Below are 21,182 nucleotides of genomic sequence, written 5' to 3' on the forward strand. Positions count from 1 at the left end.
TATGCACTAGCTATGTAGTTGTTGGAATAGCTAGATGTGTGTGAACTTCTTATGATCTACCACTAAAGGGATTTGTGCAAGCGTTTTGATCCATATGCATTCACCCTTGTTGTTCTCAATTTCTATGTACTGAGCTATATTTGACTTCTATCATCAACTATGAATATAACATTGTTTTTCCTTCTGCATTATGATATTGTTAGGATCAAAGTCTCCGTACATATGTTGTTGATGGAGCTAATGATAAATTTCATGTTCTTTTACATAGCTCCTAGGAACTAGTTGGTCTCTTTCCTATTAGATCATTTTTCTTAACCTTGTTTCACATTAATACCCTTTGAGTAAACACATAAAAATATAATAACTCTAGAAAATAGCTTCTAATGGTTTCTACATATGTATATCCCATGTTTATTTTCCAAAATACTTCTTCTAAGTTCACTTAAACACCAAAGATAGGGATTTAGACCATAGCCCAATACTATTAAAAAATTTGGCATAATTTTTTAGATGAATAATCCCAAATAATTAATAGCCCCAAAAATTCCTATGACTTATTACTATGCTGAATGCAAAAGTCCTTTACAAAATTTTTGACTCATGATATATTATTGTATTAATATTTTTTTGGTGTCCCATTTAGGATATTGAGAGAATCAACAGAAGTAGATTCTTCTATTTAAGCATTTCAGGAGTGGTAGAATTCAGGGTAGCACCTATGCATTCCCAGTGCTGAGTTACTAATTCAAAAATTACCGATATATGTAAAGAAAGAAATGGACCCAACATTCAATATGTTCGTTTCCCATGGTTGATACCAGATCACATCATCATGCCAAGTGCATGCATATGCCAAACCACGGGCCTTTAAAAACCACAAAGAACACTTTTGATGGAGACAACCCCTAATACTGAATTTAACCAACTAAAGCCCCTCTAACTAAGGTGTACTTGGAGCAAATAATTGTGAGTAGTATTCATGTTGTGCTTGTTCTATCTAAACACTTGAGGTTGTTTTAATTTGGGTCTCATGCATTCTCATCACAAAAGGCTTTCATTTGATAAATAGGTTAGATAAATGTGTATACAATCATAATAAATGAATTCCACAATAGGGAACATACTTCAATTCACCACTCTGAGTATTGGCAACATGATTCAGTGGTGATATTCAAAGGTGCAAAGAAAATATATAGTCATCATGCATCTAACAGATGAAATAAAAGAAAGAGAACCAATCTTCAAGCAAAATATTGTCCCTCTACCAAACAAAGAATGTAGTACAACCACCTCTTGATCTTGAGTCTAAGGTTATTTAGCATCACCATTTGGACTAGAAAGATTCCATGATGCTTATGTGCTATTGGGAACCATTAGAGAGACACAATAGGAGAAATGATACTCATACTCTCCCTTCACAACCTGCTAGAAAAAATCTTAGATCAAATTTCAAAACAATAATGCATATGAAATCAAATTCTTATCTTATGTTCTCTACCTGATTTTTTATCTGACATGCCATGTGAGAAACCTCTATGCCATTTTCTCTTTTGATGAATGTGAGTTGTGGACTACTAAATAGTGGAATTCATTTTGTGATTTATTGAGGTTGAATTGGTTTCTAGGATCACATATTATGAATGTTGATATACAAATACATAGCACAATACATTCATACGAAGTTCACTAATAAATTGTACATGTGTTGTCAAGGAGCTTCTGAACCACAACCTTAATATGAGAAAAACTCTGGATTTTTCAAATGCAACGCCACATTTCTCCTACAACTAAGGGTCATGTTGAGGTGGTAAACGAGCTTCTTGCTAGACACAATTGTCAGGGGTTTCTAGAAATAATGGCAAGAATGCACTGCATTTGGCTGCAAGAAGTGGTTACACAGATATTGTGATAATTTACTAGAAAAGGATCCACAAATGGCTCAAGGAATAGACATAAAGGGCTATTCAAGAATGCACATGGCATCCAAAGGAGCCAACTACTTGTATGTGGTGAAAAAACTACCTGAGCTTGACCTAACAATAGTTATGCTACTTGAAAGAAATGGGAACACACCATTTAATGTAGTTACAAGGAAGAAGTGTGAGAAGGTATTGTCTCTTGATACAACCTACTAGATTCTCATATAATTACATGACATGGTTTACAGTTGTGCATTTTAATTAGTATGAGGAGTAAGCTATCAGTTGAACCAAGAAACACAAAGGTAAGATTTATTTCCACTTAGTGACAAAACCAAAAAAATAACATAATTATTCCCTAAAACCAGAAAAGTTCATGCTTCAACCCTAACAAATTTTTCAATAGAATCCTTCCTAACATCCACACTAAATGATACCATCCATAAATATTAGATTTCAGCGAGAATAATTTGAATTTAGCAGTGATGTAAATAATTTTATAAAATTTGATTTAGCACTGAATAAAGCTAAGTGCCCCATTAAATGAATAGTAACTAAAATAAAGTAAGTTGTCAACAATATTCTATCCAAATAGGGTTCCAAATCAAAATCCTTGAATCTGCATTTTTTTGTAATAAGATTAAAGCAAAAACAATGCTTTCAAAGCTATTCATGTGTGCTACTTTTAAATAATTTTCATCTCATGTGACATTAATTTGTCATTCATCTAATATCTTCCTATGGCAGACTTTTGCTTAGAAAAATTACCTAAGGATCATGTCATTTCTATTATACATTTCTGCATATCTTAAACTGTCACAAAGATGGACATTCTTTTAAAGTTCTGAAAGTTAAAGCTCTCTCTTCTATTTTTCTAAAGAATGCATGTTTCGAATCTGAACATAAGTTCATTAAATTGCATGCTTATTTCATGGATAAAATATCGATCATGTACTTTTTGTTTTATATAACCCTTAATTTTAGTAATTTGTTTATCCAGATGTGAATTTATTACTCTATCATAGCTTCCATTTCGCATTTAACTGTATTTATTGAGCTGCATTGTAGTGACGTAACATTTTATTCTACTATGGACATTTTGGCCCTTATAAAGTGACGGTAACATGTAAAATATAGAGCCCCAATTAGAATATTCCACTAAACAAACAATTTAGTCTAATGCGTTTTATATATATATATATATATATATATATAAACTAGATTTATTGTAAGAGGAAAAAATATTATAGTTTGTGGAGAGTAGACAATTGTTGAACATCAGTTATCCTCTTATCTTTCATGATGAGATTGAGACATGTATTTAACAAGAAATTAATACGTAATACAACATGGTGCAATCATTGACCTTATATAGTAAACATAATAGATCATGAAACAAACCATTGATCAGTTTGAGAGATCATGAATGGTTTAGTTGTCAAAAGAATTGTTTTCCCTCATTAACCGATGCAAGATTTGTTTTTGGCCAGTATGTAATTTTGGTTGAATTTTGTTTTTGGCAAACAAACAACTTAGGACAAACTTTACCTTTAGCATTATGGATAAAATCTTTACATGTTTTCAATAGAAATAATAGAGCATCCATTATTTTTTTGAGAAACATGAATTTCTTGAACCAGAGCATATCAGAAGAATGTCAGTGGAAGGATTTGCAAAGTTTTCTCAAGATAATTTAACCTCGTTTTAGCTACATGGAGACAAAGAAACATAATTACATCAAAGGTGTCTCTCTGCAGGCTTGGTCTGGGAAGACAAATATTCTATTTCTTCAGTGTATCTTTGTAGCTTTAGGGGCCATTTCTAATTGTATTCTCTATGGATCTTTTGTTATTCACCTAGATCTATTCTATAAAGGTAGAGGGAAATGTAGTGTATTTTTGTATTGTGTAGTTCATTTTTCTTTGAGGTTATTTTCTTCACACCCTATTTCTATTTGAAGTACTTGTAGGAGGACATAGTTATCATTGAGAGGTAGAGAGTGTTTTCCTTGTATCCATGCAATTTCATCTTTAGATATTCATGCTTGGTGTGGATTTGGAAGTGTTTGAATTCCCCTCGGATATTTTGTTGGTGTAATGGGTATAGCCAAACGTTGTGCTTACCATTTTAACATGTGTTTAGGGATTTTATTTTATGCTCATTGTTATTGATTGTTGTATTTTGACATCTTGAATTCGTTAATACTAAAAAGCACTCCCAATTAGTTTTATAGACCCCATAGCTAGTAGGATTCAAGCAAAAACTCATTATTAATAATTGCATCATATATGTTCACTGCTTTTTACTTTTTGGCATGCAAATTAGTCTTTTAGAGGCATAGTTCTATGCTATCTCAATAGATTTACATGATTCACAAGGTGAGAAATCAATATTTGGTGTAATTATAGATTTTAGGTTTGATAATTATATGTCATTTATAAGCTATATATGTCTTCAAAGTTTCACTTCTAATTGAGTATTCAACTGAACATATTGAGTATCTTATATGTAACTATTCCCCCCACCCACTTTTGATAACTTCCATAACCATTAGGTAGGGACCTGTAGGTTCAATGCTATTTTTCTTGTTTCGTAAAAGATTTTCCAAGACTTTATGAGGTTTTATAATTTATTGAAAATTTTAGAATTTAGAATTTATAAAGTTTCAATGTTTAAGTTTTTAAAGTCTAATTATTTAAAGGGTGCTAGCTCAATGGAAGAGAACCTGCTTTACAAGTAGGAGGTTGGTGGTTCGATTCCATCGCACCCTGATATTCATATGGAATGGAAACAATTAAGTTTTGGTGATAGAGGCTCTTTTGACCATCACCAATGACTTTATGGTGACATTTTTTGACCCTCACCAAAATATGAAATGGTGATGGTCAACAAATTCCACCATATATATATGCATAAATAGTGATAGCCATGAAAGGTCCATCACCCTGAATAACTGTTGTTCATATGAAATGGTGACAGTCGCTATTTTTCATTATACTCATTATTCATGATAGACTTTGAATGTCACACAACACCTATACTTTTGTCTATGTGACCTTTGGTGATGTTCAATTTTATGTGATTAAGGATCTTTTGACTGTCAGCAATGAGCTTACGGTGATATTTTTGACCCTCACCAAAATATGAAATGGTGATGGTCAATGAACATCGCCATATATATGAATCAATAGTGATGGGCATGAAAGGCCCATCTCAATAAATTGTTGTTGTTCATATGAAATGGTGACGGTCACTATCTTTCATTATAATCATTATTCATGATGAACATTGAATGTCACCACAACACATACTTTTGGCGATGTTCAATTTTGGTGATGGAGGCTAAGTTTTTTCACCATTACTCATATGAAATGGTGACAATCATTATCCATCATTATAAATAATTATTGGTAATAGACCTTGAATGTCACCACAACACCTAGACTTTTGGCGATGTTTAGTTTTTGGTGACGGAGGCTCTTTTGTCCATCACCAATAAGCTTATGGTTACATTTTTCAACCCTCACCAAATATCCCTTTTTATTGTAGTGCTGGGAAGGTCTGACAATAATTCGGTGAATATTAATTAATTTTTTGCCTTGGCAGTAGCCAAAACCAAGTCAAATTGCTGGATGATGATGATCCATTTGGAATATTTTCCTCTAATAACTTGACGAGATGGAATGTGTCTCATGGGATTCTCTAGGGAAGTTGTAGTAGTCTCACACAACAGGATGTAGTGTTGAAAGCAATTGAAAGCAACAACAACTACCAAGGATAGTTTCTTCACATCTGAATACCATAATTCAAGCCCTGCAAGGCCTTTTGAGAGGTAGTATACCACATTCTCATTGATATTATCATGTGTTTGAACCAACACCATTCCGATGGAATATGGTAAGGCTTCCAGTTATAAGATAAAGTCGTGTGTATAGTCAGGATAAATTAACAGTGGAGCTGAAATGAGCGCCTTTTTCAAGGCATCAAGCGATCATTGAGCATGATCATCCCACAAGTAGGATACTCCTTTCTCGAGTAGGTGCATAAAGAATTTTATTAATTCGACATATTTAACAATGATGCAATGTAAGAAGTTTTCCTTCGCTTGAAAACTTTGGAGTTGAAGGATGGATAGTGGTGCGGGAAATTGAATAATCACCTTTATCTTAATGGTATCAACCCGTATCCCATGTCTAGAGACAATGAATCGAAGAAGATGCCCAAAATTGACAAAGAATACACATGTATGTGGATTCAATCAAATGCTATAGAACCAAAACCTAATAAATATTGCTCAAAGTTGAGATAGGTATTGGTTGAGTTTCTTAGAGTGAGTAGGAAGATAATCCAAGTAAGCTTGAACAATGTGTCTAATATCATGAAAGGCATAGTCCATAGCCCTCTGGAAGGTTGCGCCGGCATTCTTAAGACTATATGGGAGCTTATGATATGAAAATGTGCCCCAAGGACAAATGAAGGCATTTTTGTGTTGGTCGTGAGGTTTAATAGCAATCTGGTCATATCCCAAGAATCCATCCATAAAGGAGAAAGATTCACAATTGGTGTAATCATTGATTATTTGGTTAGTGAAAGGAGTTGGATAGTTTTCTTTTGGACAGGCGGCGTTCACATCATGGTAGTCAACACAGACATAGATGGTAATTTGTTTTTCGTCTATGGGAACTATATTAGACACCCATTTAGTTAAGGGAGTGAGATAGATGAAACCATCATGCAAGAGTTTTTCAACTTCAGTCTTGATGACACTGTTTCGTGAGGGTGGAAAGGTCGAAGTATTTGATAGATAGGACTAGCATTTTCATAAAAATTGATATCATGCTCGAAAATAGAAGGTTATATGTCAGGAATTTTCTCGTAAGCCCAAGTCAAGACATCACAAAATTACTTAAAAAGGTTAGTGAAGCGGCGCAATTTCCTTGGGACTATGGTTAGCTCCAATTTGAATATTTTCCACGATACATATTTTAACTAATATATCGATGAACATAGTCTTAGAAATATTACCTAAGTTGCCTTCCAAATACATAGTTTAGATAAGCGTATAGGCCGAAGGAATAATAATAGGCTGGTAAAAGGGAAAGATTTGTAAAGATGTCGCACCTGAATCAGATATCGAAGTGTGGTGATGAGAGTCATCCGAGGGCCACTCGTCTAAAGACATGATCTCCCAGATAGATTCATCCAAAGGAAAAAGTTCATTGAGGAGATCGTTAGTATTAGAGGAAATGGGAGAGGAAGTGGTACCATCATTCATAACTAAAGAAGTAGAAGAATCATATGCATATTGAATGACCTGGTAAGCCAATTCAGCTGGTGATAGTGGCATTTGTTCTCCATAGGAATTAAGATCTGAAGGGGTTGAGAGGATCCAAGGATTGGTAGGGCCGTTAGAAATAGTAGAGACCATTAAAATCGTCTCTGGAACCTCAGGCAGTGGGAGAGTGTTTCTGGGAAAACTAGTATCTCTAAGAAATGCTAACCCTCTAGGTTTGGTAGATAACCTAGAAACAATAGTCAAAGCAATTCAATATCTTTCCTACGAGTGATAGATAAGAAAGAGATTATGAAAGACCAACCTGTAACTTTCGCTTGAATTGTCACTTGATCTCCCTCTCCTTTGGCTGATCCCGTAAATCCTCCCCATACTTAACACGCTTGGAGAGTACCTACACAGCTATAGAGACAAAGCCCTGTCAAAGCATAATGATCCATCACAGCATAAACATCATAGAATCAGAAATATGATAAACAAATGAATGCATTTATAGTTAACACAATCAATTGGGAAAAATCTTGAAGAAATTTATTAATAACAAGGAGAATTACAACCATAAGAAGTTTGATCCAGCGCCATCCTCTCAGCTTCAAGCCTTCCTCACCTCATGAATCAACAAGAAAACACCAACAATAACACAATGCTCTTACCTCAATACTAGAACTAGCAGCACTTCCTTACAACTCATAATATTTCAGCCTTCTGATCTCTTGGATGAGAGATCCTTTTATAGATGATTGAAGGAGGTTGAGTCATCAATGGGGGTGATGAATGGCATTCTATTTTTAGGAATTGGTTCCATGAAAGAGGGGAATTAGATATGGTTTCCTAGTTCCCTTTGGTCATCCTTGGGCCAATTCAGAGAGGCAAGTGGCACAGGAGAAGCTTCTAGATGCTTCCATGAGAAACTGACTCATCAAACACTCTCGGAATTTTGTCCTACCTCGTCCATCGCACCTACTAGAGGGCCAAACTGTGATGCATCTCACTTTGACAGTGCAATACCTGAGATGCATCTCACCGTAACACAGGGCTTTCAACAATGATTCATTTTAGGCACTTTCTAGATGATTTTTGAGATGGAAATTTTGAGCGAATGAGGCATTAGGATGACTTAGTTCCTTTAGGGCATAAAACAATTATTTTAGGGGTTGATGAACCCTAATACATCGACATATGAGTTGGGGTTGATGTGCCCAAATATGTCTATAGAAGTTGCCCCCTAAAGCATGAGTTCGTAAATGTTCATGTCGGGTGAAATGCTTTATCATGAGGATCGGAAGTTTCGAACTGGAAGGTGACCTGCATCAATTACAATACATTACATCATGATAATATTATTTTTTCATGAACTAGTTGCGGGAGGCATTCCCATGCTCAGCTTTAATAAACTTTCATTACATGTACATATATCGGACAATTGTTTGTAGATATAGACTTGTAATCCATGATTGGATGATCATCTGTGTAAAGCCTTTGTACATTTATTGTTTTTGTACTCCTGAATATATTGTAGACCGGATGGATGAAACTAGATCTGTGGTCTTCAAACTCGTTCAATCTTCACTCAATGCACAAGTCAAACCATGTGAAAAGATGTTCTGAGGTCGAGCATGGAGAGACATCACCTGATTACCAGCCAATGATGTAAGTTGTTAATAGACGTGAGAGGGATCACCGATAATGATGATGATCCTCAAGGTACTATATTACATTTCACGTGGTGTGAATAGATGATTCGATGTCGAACACCACGCAAAATCTTTGGGTCGAAGGCCATTGATGTCAACCTGTTGCTAGAAGAGAGAAACTTGCTATTGATGTATGCAAGCTTCAAAGCACTAAAAGGTTGTTTCTAAGTCAACTTCTTGGATAATGAGCTCATGTCGACAAGAAGCAACTCATCGTAGGAGGGCCTTCATGTATCCCACATCTACGACATGAAATGAAGCAAATGAATTGTGGAGATGAAAACGAACTGAAGATACAACGTTTAGGAATGGCGGTCATGAAAATGAAGGTTTGTAGTATTGCAATGGATGAGAATTTAACTGGATGACTTCTCTTGAACATATCGACGACACTGAGATGAATTGGTAGCATTAACCCAAAAAGATGGATGGTGTGATAGACCAATGGTATGATGACCAGCAAATGGAATAACCCAACCCAACTTAATCACAGAGATGAAATGAAAGTGTCATGTTCAAGAGTGACTCACTACCATAAGTTTTCAAGATTTTCCCCCTTTTTCCCCAGTTATTGCTAACCAATACCTCTTTATTTTTATCAAGCTTGAGGAGGATAACATATGCTTGTTCTATAATTCACCCTTCAGGTAAACCCATTGCTATTTGATGTTTTAACGAGTCTGGCGATGGTGAAACTTGGTCTTGTCTTGATGGACAAGTTTGTCGCTATTATTTTAACGAGTTTAACGACAAGGATAACTCGGTCCTTTTCATGTTTAGAGAGTTTGAAAAGAGACAAAAAGAAAACTCCATCAATTCTTTTTCGTAAAATAATCCCTTAGATCTAAAAAAGGATAAAATAATACAAGAGGGATGTTGTTTCCAATACTTTAACGACCTGGAAGAGACAAGCACTCGACTATCTTTTCATGTTTAACAAGTCTGACAAGGGTTTAAAAAGGACTCTATTGTTTTCTTTTCATTTTTATATCAAAGCTCGAAAAGATAATGAAAAGTTTGCTCGGTGGTCAAAGATGCTCAATTCGCCATTAGCACATTAGATTCTACTTTCAGTCTTTCATTCTGCTCAAAACTCCATAAAAAATGAATAAAACCAACATTTACTTGATGTATATGAAAACGTAAACATAAAAACTAGTTTTAACAATTCATTTTTACCATTTCATTTCTAACATTGGATTTTGGAGCTTTGAAGCGGTTTTTTCCCCCAAATTTCACCAGTTCATTGTGAGATATTTTGTGGATCATTTCCCATGCCGTCAAGACCAGGTAGGAGCTAACCTTATGCTCTTCAATTCTATTCCATTCTTTTTCATTTCTAGGCAACTTTCTCAGTTTTCTGAGCCTCTAGGGTTTAAAATCTCGTTTTTCAACCATCTCACCCTACGCCTATCGAAAAGTGCGATGCATACTGGGCTGCTAATGGAAAACCTGCTATGTATAGCACCTTCCTTAAGGGCTAAGTGTGATGGGTGCAGAACACCAAGTTTGAATAGTTGTTTTTCATCAAATTTTGAACTGATTTTTGCCCAAATTGGATCCTAATTTTCCTATTGATTGTATTTCAGTTAATCATTGGATCAAAATGGTCATTACATGGAGAGAACGAGAGCATGAAGAGTAGGACATGATTGCCTTAAATGACCAGGGCACAGTAAATGCATTAAGGAATTGTGGTTTGCTAAGGTTTTTTCACTTGTCCAGCATGAGACAACAGATGGATTTGCTGTATTTTCTTGTTCATGCTTAGGATCCTATTGAACAGGTGTTCCAGATCAGGAGTAAATATATTCCTATCACCATCAAGGATATTTATTTTCTGACGGGCTTATCGAGGTGGGGTGCCCCACTTTCATTATCAGGACTCACCCGAGGAGGAAAATCAGTGAGAGATTACATTCATCAGTTTTGTCGGGAAGTATCCCAACCCAGCAGAGATGGTAAGATTCATATTCGGGATATTATTGATTGACCTTTGAGGACTATTCTCTTTACCCTTACTAGATTGGCTGGTAGTGTAGCTTTATGTTTAGCAAACAGATCCTACATGTAGTATGCTCTAGAATGCTTGGAATCGAAGGTATTCAACTAGTGTGAGGTGGTACTTCCACTTATGAAAGATCAACTGTCCAAAGTGAAGGTTGGAAGGACCAAATTTTTTTGTTATGGGTCCATTTTGATTTCCTTTCCTTTGGAAAGAATCCCACTTATGCAACCACAGAACATTTCTCTGAGAGTGCCTGGACCGAGAGAACCACGGATGCAGCGATGGGTAGACCTTATGGCTAGGCATGCTGGCCTATCACAGATCTCATTTTCATCTACCTTCTTCGAGTATTTCAACCATCAGGAGATGGCCTTTGTGGAATATCCATATGTGGGGATGGATTTCCGAGGTGATCCAGATTTAGCATTACCAGTCGGGGAGCAGTGGAGCACTATCGGTAAATTGATTTGACCACACTTTTCTTTTTGAGTTTTCCATTTTTTTTTTTTTTTTTATGGTTACCAAGACTAAACGAACTCATATGTGTATGCAGATATTGGACCAGTTCGACCTGTGGCACGCCCACAGGAAGTAGATGTTCCAGTGGAGGGAGCTGTCGAGAGGGAAGTCCTTAGAGATTTGGACATAGCTGAGACCTTGGCTCAGTTACAGGTACATGTGGAGAGCTTAACACTTGGCATCCCGGATGTCCGGATTGATGAGTTACCCATGAGGCTACAGTGCCATACCATTGGTGTGCTGAGTCATTGGACGAGGCTCCTGCGCATGATAGCACAGGCAGTGACCTGTTATCATTAGCAACACTAGTCTAGGATGTTTTTTTGCATTCATGTTGAGTCACTGGGGTCAGATGACCAATTTTGTCTTGGACAAAAAATATTTGTGAAAACTTATAAACAGCTATCTATTTGACTTTCGGAGTTTTTATTGTGGTTAAGTGATGAAATCCTATGCAAATGATGATGTGAAATGCTTTCTTTACATATGCTACAAATGTCTATTTAACACATAGTTTGCTAAAGAGTCAGTAAACGTGTTTAAATTTCTAGAAATATGTTAATATTGAATGAAATCAAAATGTCTTTCCGAAATTATAACTCTTAGGAACATTCGATGAATAGCTGGGTTTTGGACGGAATAAATGCCAGTAAGCTGTAGAATGACAAGTTGTGAATCTAGCTTATCAATGATTTAGTGTAAGCCATGTGAGATGGCATCAGAGAGGAGTTCAATCAACGCGCTATACTCAACGATGTTGTCTATCGATTGACAAATACATATCCCTATGAAACTCACTAACTCGCTGCTTGGAGTGAAGATGGCCTAGGTTGCAGAAGATAAATTCTGCGTACTACGACTAGCTCTGTCGGCATACCCAACAAATGGTTCCAAAAAGTTTGACATCTACAACAAATGTGAAGTGGATTACCTAACCAAATTGAAACTCTAAAAGACAACTAACACACAACCATGCAATGAAAGCATATGTACAATGAGCTTTACTACACTTAATCAAGCACAGTAGTGTTTGAGATACAACCCGTTTCGAGGTTGCGACAGTGGAATCCCATCATAATCAACTAACTCGTAGGCTCCTTTTGTCAACACATGTTTAACAATATAAGGGCCCATCCATAGTGGTTCAAATTTCCCTGCTCCTAATTTGTTAGAATCCTGATCGTAAAGCAAGACCAGGTCACCTTTTGAGAAGACACGAAGCTTAACATTTTTATCATATTGTGCCTTGATGCATTTCTTATGTGCTTCGTTAGCCAATGCTGCATCATGACGGGTTTCATCCAGATGGATTAATTCCAAGAAATGAGCTTCTTCTTCAGAAGTGTCGGGTAGCAGGTCAATTGTGAACTTGAGGGATGAGATTTCACATTGAATTGGTAAGATTGCTTCCAAACCACACACCAACTGAAAAGGCATAAATCCAGTCACATTTCTCATCGAGGTCTGGTATGCCCACAAAGCTGAGTACAGGATTAAATTCCAATTCCGTGTATGGAATACAATCATTCTTTGTAGCATGTGCTTAAGGACTTTGTTGATTGCCTCAACTTGTCTGTTAGCATGCAGATAATATGTAGTAGAACTATCATGGGACAATCCTAATTTGGTAGTTAACTCGATCATCATGTGATTGTGAAAATGTGACCCATGATCTGTGACTATAGCTTATGGCACATCGAATCTAGAAACCACATGATTGAAAAAAAAAAGCAGTTGTTTTGCCACTGTTGTTCAATGTAGGCATCGCCTCAGCCCACTTGGTAAAATAGTCGACAGTGACTATGATATACCCATGCCCCCCAGCCAAGGTGGGGTTACATGTCATGAAATCATTGCCCCATTTTGCAAATGGGCCAACAGCAACGACGGGATGCAGTGATGCAAGTGGTAATCTGGTTTTACGATTAAAAATTTGACAAGAATGGCACTTCCTGACAGCAAGTATGAAATCATTGAATATAGTTGGCCAGAAGTAACTAGCTCGTAGGATTTTCTGTGCAGTTGCATAACCAGATAAATGCCCCCCACAAGCACCTGAATGGCATTCATTCAATGCTTTTTGTGCCTCCTCATGAGTAAGGCACCTTCTTAAAATCACATCCACACCACGATGATAAAGTGTATCATCAATGATTAGATAATCTTTGGCTTGGTATCAAGTACGTCGCTGTTCAGAGCGAGAGGTGTTAGGCCTAAAAGATTGGGTCTGGAGATATACCAATATATCTCCATACCATGGATCACTTGACGAAATTAGAAACAGAGACTCATCCATGATTGATGCTTCTGATGTTAAATCATTGGAGGACGAGGGAAGGTCACAAAGTAGCTCTGCAAAGACGAGAGATTTCTTTGATTTAGATTTGATGAATTCTAAATCAAACTCCTACAAAATGACTATCCATTTAGAATATTTGACCCCCAGCAATTGACGTGACAAAATGTATGTCATAGGGTTGCAATCTGACACAATGGTAGTTTTGCAAAGGAGAATATAATGTCAAAATCTCTACACAGCTTGAATGGCTTCTAAAGCTAACTTTTTAACATATGAATATTTACTTTCTGTATCATTAAGATTGCGACTTAAATAACATATAGGATGTTGAATTTCGTTATCTTCTTGCACTAAAACCATACCAATGGTTGTATCTGCAGCAGTGAGATATAGGTAAAAGTCTTTTTGATAGTTTTGGTCATACATTAATGATGCTTTTATTAGGGAATCTTTGAGAGCATCAAAGGAAGCTTGCGCAACCTGATCCCAATGGAAGGGTACCCCTTTCTTCAAAAGACATGTATAACCTTTAGCTAGCTCAACATAATTTGGAATGAACCTCCTCAGAAAGTTTGCCTTCCCTTGAAGTCTTTGGATCTGTAACAAATTTGAAGGTGGAGGCATGTCAAGAATTGCCTGAACCTTTATTGGATCGAGTCGAATTCTGTCCTTAGAAACTACAAATCCAAGCAGTCGACCAGAGCCAACACAAAACACACATTTGTGTGGATTGAGTCTTATTTTGTAGTGTCGGCAATGCAAAAATATGGCTCTCAAATGTTGTGGGTGATCAGTCTGTTTTCGCAAATGAGCAGGTAGATCGTCAAGATATGGTTGAACTATGTGTTTGATTTCATGGAAGGTATAATTCATTTCCCTTTGAAATGTCGCCCCTGTGTTCTTCAAACCGAAAGGTAATTTACAATATGCGAATGTGCCCCACGGACATATGAATGTAGTTTTTGATTGGTCCTGTGGGCGGATATTGATTTGATTGTAGCTAGAAAATCCATCCATGAATGAAAAGATTTCACATCCGGCACATTCATCAATAATCTGGTCAATAAAGGGTGTAGGATAGTTGTCCTTCAGACATTCTTGATTTACATCACTATAATCGATGCACACTCTAATTGTCCCTTGTTTTTTCATCAGTGGGCTACTCGAGCATGAGGATTAAATGTCGATTTGTGTACAACTCCCTTTGGTGGCTTTATTGTTAATTTAGGAATAGTTGGTGGAACAACTTCTGGTGAAGTCGTGGTTGAAGCACTAGGTTGATCAGAAGCCTGGTTGTTCGACAACGATGGATTCCCGTAATCTTTATTCCTTGTCAATACCAAAACATCATTTTTCTTATTTGCGATGGATATCATAAGCACTTGGGATGTGGAAGCATTATTAGTAGCAACCAAATGTGTTTCTGGGTTCGAAAATGGATATGTCAGCACCGCTGAGGTATTCAAAGCTTTTAAAAGTTTTGAAACCTTAGATCGATGTGAACAATCTCTTGTGAAGTGCTCATCATTGCATATTAAACATGGATAACGAGGCTTCCTAACAGTAGTAGGGGTTTCAGATGATATTTCAGGAGTGGAATTCTCCTGTTTCTTCTTATTATTCTTCCCCTTCTTCTTGCCTCCTAGTTGCTTTGGATTTTTTCCTTTGTCAGATGACACAACATTAATCTCAGAGGCAAGAGTGTTCTCATATGAATTTTCATTTTGACTTGAAATAGCGAGAGCTTGACCAGATGGTCCTCTCATGGTTTGTGTGCTCGAGGAATCGATCATGCCTTTGTTGGCATGAGAGTCCTGACTTGATTTTGGAGGTGGTGGAACGGTGAAAGCTGGTCTAGGTGCATCAGGAATTTTTTCATAGAGCGTGCTTGATTGTGTATAAATCAGATCCAAATATTGGGCAAGATCAATGATTTTCTCTTCTATGACAACTCCTCCTTTTGCCACATCCTTAGTGATAGATGGCAATAAGGACTTTATAAATCACTCAGCTAAAAGTTGCTCAGGAACATGATTTGATTTGACGATGCCGCCACTCATGAATATGATTTGATATGTGAGTGTAGGTAGTCTATTTGAAGTTGGTAAGAAGTTTTTTTCCAGTTTCGAACCTGATAGGTAACTGAAAGTGGGTTAGAAAGGTAGTGGCAAGAATGGTGAAGTTATCAAAAGAAGCTCTAGGTAATTCAATATACCATTTTACAGCTGGACCAGTGAGCATTCTCTAGAAAAGACGAAGTCTGATCGAATCATCATTCAGGGTGTTGGATGAACACCACAAATGAAAATTCATTATGTGATTTGATGGGTCTTCTCCTCGATTTCCATTGAATTTCGAAATGTCAAATGGAAATTTGTGTGGAATTTCTGGTCACCAAGGGGCGTATGCAATTGGATCATTAGTAAGTCAGTTCAAATTTGGTAGTTCTAGAGTTGCTACAAATGGCAACTGTTGATTCAGGTTGGGTGGAGCATACCCAGGATAAGATGGAATTGCTTGAGCAATAGGTCTTTGCATACTATCATAGGACATCTGTGCCTGGTAACCTTGATAAGGTTGTTGGACATACCCATTATAGGGCGGTTGTTGATAACCAGTTTGGAAATGAGGTTGTCCATATCTCGCAAAGCTTTGTTGTCGGGATCCTTGGTAGGCTTGATATTGACCAAAACTAGTTTGAGCTTGTGAACCAAGTCCAAACTGGGGTTTGGTTTGCGGGAATTGAGGTTGTTGATATTGCGACAACCACGATTGTTGAAATGATTGTTGTTGTACAGTATTGACACATTAACCAAGTTGTGGATTAATAGTACCAATGTGTGCCTTGGTCACTCTGGATAAAGGTACACTAACTTGAGTTTTTTGTTGAGCACTAGAAATAAGCAGTTGTTGTACAACAACTTGAGAAACTTGAGCCCCTTTCCTCGAAACTTGAGGTTGCAAGGAAGAGGGGATAGTTTTTATCAGTTGAGATATAACAGGTTGAGCTTGTGTCTGTGTTACAATTGTAACTGTAGGTGTGGTAGGAATATTGGACACAGGTTGGATTGGTTGTGTTGGATATACAACCCTTGGTTGATCTGGTAGTACTAGTTGCCAACCACTAGCTCTAACTCCAGTTTGACCTAAATATTGTGGGAAACTCTCATATGGTTGTCCCCCAGAAAAAGGAGGAAACGGTGAGTAAGCATACTACTCTCCATATGGTGGGAGTCTAGTGTTTAACGGATATATCGGTCATTGATAACTGGTTTTCCCAAATTGATACTGATATGAAAGATCAAATTGCTAAGTTTCTAGGTGAGAAAAACTAGATGGGATTCCAGAAAAGTAAATGGGAGTTGACCATGGTGCCGAAGAAAACCCTGAGTGGGTTCCAGATAGTGATTGGTAACCAACTGGAATGGATGATGCACCATACAGGTGTGACTTATGTGTACCAGAAAACATCGAAGGTGTGGCAACAAAAGATTCTACTGCAGCTGCATCAAATGATACATTCCTAGATGTTGATGGTTATTCAGGCATGGTTAACTTATCCAAAAGCTGTCCTAATGATTTGACGGGAACTTGTGATGAAGCAGGATTAAAGGAAGCAAACTCAGGAGTAGCAGGATAAAGGTTAATCCCAGTTCCAAAATGAAACAGGGTGCTAGATGTGGAATCCTATAATATCTTCTCTATAGCAATCAAACCAAGTGGAAGAGGTTGACCGTCAGGTCCGTAAAATATTTCTGGAGCTGAAGAAGGTGTAGTTTCTGCATTGACTAATACCGGAGGAATAACAAGTTTTGGATACTGAAATTCAAAGTCCATATGTTCAGGTAATTGAACTACCGTCTCAAAGGGAGGTTCTTGAAAAACCCCTGGTTCAGATGTAACCTCGGTTTGAACTGGAATGTATTTCAGATCAACTCTAGATGGAGTTGTTTCAAGTTTAGAAGTGTCTCTTGGTTGAACAATTTCATATCGAGGATCAATTTGTTATTGGTCGACCTTGGTTACTGTTACACTAGGATTAGTACCATTGTCCTCAGGTAACTTCGAAACTTCCTCTTTAGAGATGGATGTGGTAGAAATAATTGGAGTAACTGGAGTCTCTGAAGATGTTGAAACGAAAGTTCCAAATAACCCAGATGAACTAGACTCAGTTAAACGACACCATTTTGTCGGAATTGGTTTTTCTTCTGGAGGAAAAGACGGTTGACTCACTAATCTCCATGAACAATGGGGTTTTGATTGACTTTCTTTCATGATTGCGGATTACTTGATCAACTTAAAAATCAACTAAGGGAAAGTGATGTTATTTCGTAGTCAATTTATTTTAATGACACTTTGGACACAACTTTGCTTTTTCATTTTTAAAGAGTCAAGAAAAAGATAAAGATGACTCTAGTCACCTTCGATTTTTAATGATCCTGAAAGGACAAGTGCTCAGATGGACCTTTTCTTTTAGAGAGTCAAAAAGGAACGAAAGTGACTACTCTGGAGAATCTAGATAAAAAGATTTACCAGACCAATCGCAAAACTGCAATATACACCTTGGTGATAAATTAAAGAGAAATTACCAAGGACTTTACGAACGGTAGTCAATCTTCCCAAATGCCATGTTCAGTGCATTGCGATCAATAAGGCGGCAGACTCGGTTACCTATGGATAAAGGATTAAAGCCTATTGGGGTCTCCCACTAAATACAAAATGGTACAGGGAGCATAATTCCGTGCTAGCACTTGTCGAATCAAAGAGGAGGAATCACCCAACCTTCAATGAAAATGATAGCCACTAGGTTTAACAATGCCAAAACATGTCTCTACCCTAGACCTCTAAATGTGTTGCGTTAGATTCCAAAGCATTATTAAGTTCATTAAGGTTTATTTTAAGTTGATCTTTCTTAAAATTTTGCCCCTGATGGTTCACCGTGAAAATTTGATCTGAAATTCCTAAAGATGCATCTACAATGATAAGTAATCTTTTCTTTTATTTGACTAATGAAAATCCTAACTACAAGGGATAGAGCATAGAAGCACTTTTAAGAAAACACCAAAGAGCACACACTAATGCAATTTCCCTAAATCATCTTTTGTGCACACAAACCAAAATGCTAAAATGAAAATTCATGTATTTGTTTTCAGCTCTCCTTAATGTGAATGGCTCAAAAAGGAGAACTAAATGCAACAATGACTCAAAATGTTTCACACAAAATGACAATTTCGACAATTTTTCTTCAAGGAGAGAAAGGAAGACTCAAAAAAACACTTTCAAATTTGAAGAAATATCTTTTTGACACTTTGAACGGAATCAAATTAAATCAAATGCACCAAAATAGTTTAATCGATAGGCTATGAAGGTGGATTTTGCGACACTTCACATTTTCAATGAAAAATGGAAGATTTTACGACAATTTTTCTATCGAAACGACAAATCGATTAACACTACTTTTGACAATGGATTGTAAATGAAAACCAAATAAACAAAAACATTTACCAATCCTAATCTAAATAGAGGCTGATCTAAGCGATGTAAGTTGGCTTCAGTGATGAGGTATTGTTCAAATTCAACAAGCAACCAAGCAGGAATGAGAACTAGTAAAAAACCCTCAACTCCTAGATGGGAAAATTGAGTTTCAATCATCCATCGAAAGTACTAGTGACAGATAGTGCAATGCATAGAACTTTTCCCTTTCGGGAACTGAGATGCATCTCACTTTACAGCTCAAGACAGTGCGATGGTCCAAGGAGTGATTTCTAAAAGTGTTTTGGCTCAAATTTGCAGCAGTTTTCGATGGATTAAGCTTGATTTTAATGAACAATGATAAGGAAAGTGTGATGGAATGTCCTAAGAGGTTACCTTGCTACCAACAAGGTCATTTTGATGCTTTTGAAAATCCCATGCTCAAGATACAAACTAAGCCAGAGATTGACTGAAGTAGCATTCATCTACTATGCAATTGTATAACAAAAGCGGTTCGAAAGCTTCCTGGCTAGCTTCAGACTATGTCTATAGTTCATATAATTCAACATAGAGCAAGAAATAGCAAAAAACAATCATCGTTCCCTAGTGGAGTCACCAATTTGTTTATGGGAAAACTAGTATCTCTAAGAAATGCTAACCCTCTAGGTTTGGTAGATAACCTAGAAACAACAATCAAAGCAATTCAATATCTTTCCTACGAGTGATAGATAAGAAAGAGATTATGAAAGACTAACCTGTAACTTTCACTTGAATCCTTGCGTGATCCCCCTCTCCTTTGTTTGATCCCATAACTCCTCCCCATACTTAACACGCTTGGAGAGTACTTGCACAGCTACAGAAACAAAGACTTGTCAAAGCATAATGATCCATCGCAGCATAAACATCATAGAATCAGAAATATGATAAACAAATGAATGTATTTACAGTTAACACAATCAATTGGGAAAAATCTTGAAGAACATTATTGATAACAAGGAGAATTACAACCCATAAGAAGTCTGATCTAGTGCCATCCTCCCAGCTTCAAGCCTTCTTCACCTCATGAATCGGCAAGAACACACCAACAATAACACAATGCTCTCACCTCAATACTAGAACTAGCAGCACTTCCTTACAACTCAGAATATTTCAGCCTTCTGATCTCTTGGATGAGAGATCCTTTTATAGATGATTGAAGGAGGTTGAGTCATCAATGGGGATGATGAATTCCAATCTATTTTTAGGAATTGGTTCCATGAAAGAGGGGAATTGGAGATGGTTTCCTAGTTCCCTTTGGTCATCCTTGGGCGAATTCAGAGAGGCAAGTGGCACAGGAGAAGCTTCTAGATGCTTCCATGAGCAACTGACTCATCAAACACTCCTGGAATTTTGTCTTACCTCACCCATCACACCTACTAGAGGGCCAAACTACGATGCATATCACTTTGACAGTGTAGTACCTGAGATGCATCTCACCCTAACACAGGGCTTTCAACAATGATTCATTTTAGGCACTTTCTGGATGATTTTGGAGATGGAACTTTTGAGGGAATGAGGCATTCAGATGACTTAGTTCCTTTAGGGCATAAAAAAATTGTTTTAGGGGTTGATGAACCCTAATACATTGACATATGAGTTGGGGTTGATGTGCCCAAATATGTCTATAACAGAGAGGAAAACAACCTAAAATAGAGGAACCCTTAAGAAGATTGGTACTAACATTGATATAAGAGTTGGATGTGCCACCCACTAAAGGCACCTTGCCACTAGGTAACGGGGAGTAATTTTAGGTATAGAAGGATAATTGATCCAATGTGACTATTTTCCCATCCAAAGGGAAGAGGATGAGTCAGAAGATAGAAGAAACAATGGCAGTCATAACATAAGTCCAGCTTCGGCCCAAAATAATATTATAGTCGATATTGCGATCTATGATTTCAATATCCACCATTACAATTTTCCCACTCAAGATGCTGGG

The sequence above is a fragment of the Pinus tabuliformis genome, chromosome 6, assembly GCF_031772625.1.
Source record: "Pinus tabuliformis cultivar Carrire ecotype Pingquan chromosome 6, CPIR1, whole genome shotgun sequence".
Lineage (NCBI taxonomy): Eukaryota > Viridiplantae > Streptophyta > Pinopsida > Pinales > Pinaceae > Pinus > Pinus tabuliformis.